Source organism: Denticeps clupeoides, unplaced genomic scaffold, assembly GCF_900700375.1.
Source record: "Denticeps clupeoides unplaced genomic scaffold, fDenClu1.1, whole genome shotgun sequence".
Lineage (NCBI taxonomy): Eukaryota > Metazoa > Chordata > Actinopteri > Clupeiformes > Denticipitidae > Denticeps > Denticeps clupeoides.
The window spans coordinates 24,632-32,228 of record NW_021629893.1 but is presented as its reverse complement, the minus strand read 5'-3'; positions in this window follow the sequence as shown (position 1 = coordinate 32,228).

Sequence of the window (7,597 nt, the reverse complement as noted above, 5' to 3'; positions counted from 1 at the left end):
AGATCAATTCCGGTTCACTAGGACCCCAACTATGAATACATCTATTTAATTCACTCTGTTGTAGATTCTGTACACAAAGTTTGACAAGAAAATTACAATTTAATCTAAATATTCTTTAAAGAGGAAGGTCTTGAGCTGTCGTTTGAAGGTGCTCAGTGACTGAGCTGTTCTGACCTCGAGGGGAAGTTCATTCCACCACCGAGGGGCCAAGACGGAGAAGAGTCTAGATGAATGTTTTCCTTGTACCTTCAGAGATGGAGGGACCAGGCGAGCAGTACTGGAGGCTCGGAGTATACCAGGTGCAGTGCGAGGTGTAATAAGGGCTGTGAGGTAGGATGGTGCTGCTCCATGTTTGGCTTTGTAGGCCAGCATCAGTATTTTGAACCTGATGCGTGCAGCTACTGGGAGCCAGTGAAGGGAACGTAGCAGAGGGGTGGTATGGGAGAATTTGGGAAGGTTGAAGATCAGTCGTGCTGTACGATCAGTCGTGATGTACTACACTATCTTGAGGAAGCCAGCTACCTTCATACTGCAGACCAAACACATCTCTTCTGTTGCCACTACACATTTCTACCACGGCTACAAGATGATCTGAGCATTTTCCGAGATGGTTGGGATAATCACCCTTCGAGAACAGAACACAACATGTCTCCAAACCAGCTCTGGGAATTGGGTCAAATTCATTATCCAGTTGATGATCCCCAAGATGAAGAGGTATTTTGTTAATGCTAATTTAAAGCCATGTTTACATTATTACAGGGGTTGTGAAAATTAAATGTTCCTTAACTGGTGTTTAAACACTTAGTATTTGGAACTATTACAGCTGAGATTATACACGATTTATACAGAAATATGTTGTTCTTTGTTTACACAGGAACTGAACATTGCTGTTCATTGATTGCCTCCTGGTGAAAGTGTTGGTGTTAATGTTCCTATTGTGGAATGTCCACTTACAGCAGAGCAGCTTGCAGCACTAAAGGACACAGTGGATCCAAGATCACCATCACAATCCCATGGGATAGACATTTACATGGCTGCAGTGCAGTTTTGCCAGTCACTTGAGTAATGACACATTGAGTAGACACATGGAGTTCTGGAACTGAATTTAAATTAATTTGACAGAAAAACTGTAACATTATTGCATGGAAGTTTCCAAAGTCTCAAAAATAAAACTGCAATACTACATGAACGTGTGCATAGATGAACTGCATCAAAATTATTGAACAACAAGTCCAAACAATGCAGGGCAAACTGTGGGACTGTAACTTCATTTGTAGACATGGTGTCTGTATTAGATTTCACATAACTCCTGAATATAACCGCAATTTACAGCAAGTTCTCTGTCTTGATCTTCCTTGTCCATCCTCAAATCCATGGTCATCAAGAGGGGCTTTCTCATCTCATGTTGGAGAATTATTTCCTTTGTGTATAAGGATGCTGCTTTATTTTTTATCTGGTTCAGTTTTCCAATCTGCAAAGAAAACAAAACAAAAACAAAGAAGCAACATGTTAACAGTTCAGCTGAAGCTAATTGTGTATTCTATTTCAGTTTTACATCTCAGAAATGTATTATGCTTATCAGTTCCAAAAAAAAATGTAAAAATGCTTGTGGCATCATCTGCATTTAAATGATCACCGGTATGTGTCACAGACACAGAAACTCCAGATGTGGATGGTTCTTCCATAGACACATTAAACTCCAGAGGTTGCATGCTTACACTGTAATATACAAACTTAATTAACGTGCAATAACGGAACAAAATTCCTTTTTGCATAGATAACTTCAAGAGTTCTAAATGAATTGAACATTCATAATTTGAACATAAAACACAATATTCACAATTGTATAGTGAAGAAGTGAAGAAGACCTGTGGCAATCTTAACAGCACAAAGAAAGTACAAAAAACAACAATAAAATTTTTTTATTATAATAAGATTTACTGAAAATATGTTGTGCGATTTTCCTTACCTGTCACCTGTGCAAAAACTTGCATGAATCTTTATCACATCAAAAGGCATTTTCTTTTGACAAATGGGGCAAGTTTCCTAGAGGGAACAATATAAAAACAAAAACAATATAATGTAAATTATTTTCTTTCATGTTGTTTCAAGCATTTATTAGTTTTTTAATGTGTTTTTAAAATTATACATATGCAAAGAATGAGTGGAGTTACGTAAAGAACTCCTTTGAAACCCTGGGTTGCTGCTTTCAAATGTTTGGCACTGTACCCACTCTCATCGGGTGGGATAAGTGTAAGCTTCCGGGAGCCCCATCCACCTTAAGAAAAATTACACAAAATACAGAAAAACACAATGTATTATTGGATTTCATTCCTTTTATTTTGTTATGCCAGGATTCATGTTTTAAGCTTGACACAAAGGTATTTAATTACATAAAATATGAAATATGGTATTAGTGATAATGTAAAAATTCAGAAATGTATTTGATTTTACTTATTTATTTATTTTCATTGCAATGTATCACTATGTTCCTGATGATTACCTGAAGACTTATAGACAAGCCAACCCCCCTTTACATCCTGAAATCAGCTCCTTCAGTTGGGCACATACCTTACAATGTAAATAACACTGTCAGTATAGCAAACCATGTAAAAATTAAATGCCCAACAGTTACCAGTGCAACACTGGTACAAAAAGCTTATAGTGTTACATTATAGCAATGTGCTTAAGAGCACCTTAGCACCCATGTTCCACATACAGAGTTACTAATGAATTAAGCTCTGTTACATTAGAAAAAGATCATTTTAAAAGATACAGGAGAGACGTCACACATACTTACTTCATCATAAGTTGCATTTTCAACCATTTGCATTGTCTTTTACCCAACCCAGCTTGCATATGTACCAGTTGCTCACTCTCCTCAGGTGTTCGCTCATATTGGTGAGGAAGCAGATAAAAGTTAACAGGCAATATTTTTGCGGGTTTGCTAGGGGGCATTGACAGCATTCGCCTTTTACCCCGTCCTTTGCTGAAAAGCCCGGGAAAAGATCTGTTGGCAAAACAAAAACCAAAATAATAACCATCAAATAATATCATGATGGCTTATGTCAGTATTAAAAAAAATGTGGTTGCAAAACCTGGTCATCTCAGTTTGAATGGTGGCCCTCTGCTGAACAGTGTGCTGCCTATGGAGGCTGAATTATGAAATTAATTTAATGAAAGTATTTTAATAAAACTATGTATGCACAAATACATATACATAACAGGGATTTCCTTTACCACACTATCCTTACTATCTATCCTTTCCACAATAATAAATAAAAATACACAAAAAAAATACACTGACTGGGACCAGCTGCACTGCTTGAGGTCAGCAAAGACAACAAGTGCCTGGCTGATCTGACAACTTCGCTGTCCTGTAAAAACAGTTTAAGCAAAATATATATATTTTTATATTTATTTTTATATATAGCTACAAACTAATGATGTGTATCTAAAAACAATATCGTTAGTAGGACATAAATTGAATTGGTTACTGAATCATTAAATAAGCCAATGATTCAGTAACCCGTTCATAAAGACAGTCACTTGCCTCGTTGCAGTAGTGTTGATATTCGGGAAACGTCTAAAATGTTGTTTACCTAAATAATATAGTCTGATCATGAGGAATATTGGCCAATTCCTTGGCTCGATCGGTGCATCTCTACTAATAACATTTATATATTTGTTTTATTTGTATGATATAAGCGAAAATGAACGATATAGCTACTTTAATCGTGCCTGCAAGCTACACATATATCTAAATGATTATTCACAATGTTAAAGTCTTCAACTCAAAACACAGCTTACAATCATCATCGAGTGACCTTATATCCAAGTTGGATCTGATGTGGATTCCAATCAAGGAAATAAATGAAGCACTAACGGAGTTATTGTATTAACACAGGACACGAGCGGTGTGACGCGTCATGACAGAAGACAGTAGAACCTGATGATTAAAATCAGGGATAATGTCTACACTGAATGCGAAATTCCCAACAGCAAACGGATTCTCTGTTCTATTTCTAAGCTCTTTACAACGGCCGCCTTGTCACTTAAAAGTTATTGCGGCGTGTTCGCGTTCTATATAGACACGGTGGTATGCTAATCCCTTTTATCAAATATACAAACACCAGAGACCGCTCAGATAATGTTTCACACGCTGGGAACGCTAACACAATATATAATGATAAACCATAAATGCTTAAAAATCACTTACCTCTGGGCGATTCATGATCACGCAGAAGAATGGTCACCTCCTGAGCAGCTCTGTAATTGACCAAAATGCTTCGCTCGACTTTTCGGAGATCATCTACGCCTCCCTGTGAATGACCTCTGACCTACTTTCTGTACGATCTGAATTTCTGGGTTTGAATTTTAGAAAACTGAATTTAGAAAATTGAATTTTAGAAAATTGAATTTAGAAAATTGAATTTTGATAATTCAGATTTACACAATTCACATTCAAATAGTTTTGTCATAATATTAGCTCTAATATTCAAGTAAAATAATTTCAAATTCAATTTTAATAATTCAAATTTACACAATTCACATTCAAATAGTTTTGTCATAATATTAGCTCTAATATTCAAGTAAAATAATTTCAAATTCAGTTTTGATAATTCAAATTTACACAATTCACATTCAAATAGTTTTGTCATAATATTAGCTCCTTTTAATTCAAATTTACACAATTCACATTCAAATAGTTTGGTCATAATATTAGCTCCATAACTGTCTGGTTCCAGTTCTGGATTTTACATGGTAAACACATGTTGGAGAGTAACGGTGCCACGTCTGGGTGCAGCAGGAGCCCCAGCTGGCAGCACTCAGCCTGACAGCAGGGCTCTAACCATGGACAGGTGCTGCTGGGTAGGCATCCGTGGTTGGAGCCCTGTTAGAAGGAACCGACACTGATGCATCGATGTGGATCCTGAACTTTGATTTCAGTTCCTGGCAACCGCCACACGCCTGTTGGTTTGTTTTTCTTGGCTTCCTTTGTTTTGTCCCTCGTGCCTTTTTCTTTTGTGTGTATTAATAAATCCCATTTGCCCAGATGTCCCGTCTCTGCGCTTCCTTCCCCCGTCAGCCCGTGGTCGTGACAAACAGAGGTAAAATGTACAATGAGACAAGTTCTGTCATTCAAACAAATCCTGTTCAATTTTCTGATATGTATTGTATTTCTTTTCATAAATTATTTGTTGTTCCGGCAGCTCAGGTGGCACTTTATTTTAAAAAGTCTATATTTGCCAGATCAAGTAAAGCATACATATGCATGTTTTTGGTGTTATGTTTTGGTGTTTAATTATCATTATATTCGTGCATTTTCTAAAGATTCTGTTTTTGAATAAAGGGTTGGAAATGAATGCTTTTATTTATTCATAATTTATAAAAAATAATCGACAGATTAATTGATTATTAAAATGATTGTTAGTAGCAGCCATGCTTCTTTATTATCGGAAGATACATCGAACATTAAGACTAACTGTGCTGTAAAACAAGTATTTGCTTTATTAGATATTTCTCCAGATTTATTTGTTTCAAAGCCAAATGGCGTATGATGTAAGCCAGGACTTTATTAGGCCTCAGACCAAGTGGTGATTATCACCATTTCACAGCCTCCCTGATCAATCTGGACAGCCTTGTTCTTGTACTGTTTTCTTTTCTCCACGTCTCCTTGTGAAGCTTCTCGAAGATGCTCCAGTGCTGCTCTCATGTCCACTGTCTGCTCGAGTTGCCCACACAGTTCCTTCTCCCTTCTGAGGAGGACCTTCAGGGTTTCCTCAATCTCCTGCCTCTTGCTTGTATTGTTTAAGTCCTGGAAACGTTTTTCCAGTTCGTTCCTGGTAGATGTTTCTTCAAGGAGCACTTTTTCAAGTTCTTCTCGTGCTCTGTGCTCATGGTCACGTTCGGCTGTCATCATCTCGAGTTCCTTTTTCATTTGCTGGAGCGTCTCCTCGTGGAGGCTGTCTTTGCTCTCCAGCTGATGACGGAACTTTGTCTCTGTCTCCAGGAGAAGCCTCTCTGCCTCTTTCCTGCTTTCTCTTTTTGCTTCAAGCTCTTTTTCAGCTTTCTCTCTCCTGCTCTGCTCATCTGTCATTTGACTTCTCAGCGTTTCCTGCTCCTTCTTCTCGTTCTGCAGCGTCTCTTCATAAAGAGCCTGCATGCTCCCCAGCTGCGTATGGAGCTGTGTCTCCATCTCCATCTGCTTTCCAGTTTCTCTCACGTTACAGAAACGCCTTTCTGCTTCTTCTCTGTTGTGTCTCTCCACGTTCAGCTGTGCTTCAAGCTCCTCACATTGCAGCCGTTCCAGATCTTGTTCTTCTCTCAGTCTTTCTTTTACTTCATTCTCAGCCTCCTGGATGGCAATTTGCCTCAGCTCTTCACGCCAAGCCAGGCTGTTCTGTGTCGTGTCACGAATAGCCATCTCCAGATTATTATTAGAGGCCATGAACATCTCCTCCACTTCTTTACGATGACCGGGATCCCTTTCCAGGAATGTCTCCATCACCGCCTCGAGTGTGCCGAGCTGTTCCCCGAACACCTCAACCTGACCCATCTGAGCTGATTTCAGATCGGTCATTTTGGGCTCAACGGAAACGTCCTTCTTGAAGAAGCGACGCTTGGTCCACCTAACAAACTTCTTCCACGCCTTCATTTCTCTACCTCTATACTGAACTCTCGTAAATCTGAAATGATTTAGTTCTTCACGGCTCACCTCTTAAATAGAGCGAAGCTGATGATGTCACTTTTTTTTCAGCCAATCAGATGGAGGAACAAGATCTTAAGAACATTGTGATTGGCTGGTTTCACTCAGCTGATTACGCTACAGAACAAGAGCTCAGAAACATTGTGATTGGCTGAAAAAAATTATATCAGCCAATCACATTAATTCTGGGCTCTTGTTCTTGCTGAAAAAAAAGTGCCTCTCTGGACAGTGAATCAGGAGGAAACCCACACCGAGACAGAAGAACATGTAAACTCCACACACACAAGGTGCTGTCAACGCTATTTGTCCCAAATCAAATTACTGCCACTTTCACTTTTTAATCATTATTATTGGTGTGTTTTACACTTGGCTGACACGCTCGCGTCTGAACCGGAAGAGCACAAAGTTCCAGGTTCAAACCCCACTTACTACCATCGTGTCCCTCTGTCCCCAGGGGGACTGTCCCCGTCACTACTGAATGTAAATGTGTTGTTACGGAACAAGTAAAATAATATAGTTGTATATATTCCAAGTGAAATATAGTACACAGTCAGTAAAAACATTTGTTTTGCACGTCATTAGTGTGAACATGGACACGCCCCCTACACAAATGGGCCAATCGGATACCAGTACAACTTTGATTCTACATTTTATTATTAGATCATTTGTACCGTGATATAAAATTATTTTTAATGTTTGTCTTGTGTTTTAGACGTGTCAGAAAGACCCAGATTTGTTTAGTTGTTTCTATCTGGTCCGGTTAGAGTGTGACACCTAATGAGCCATCGTATTTTTCACATGTAAATGTGTGCGTTCATGACGGAAAGTAAGTGCTGAGGAGTGTTGTTCACACTCGTGTGTTCGATTCGTTTATCCTTTCATACTGTT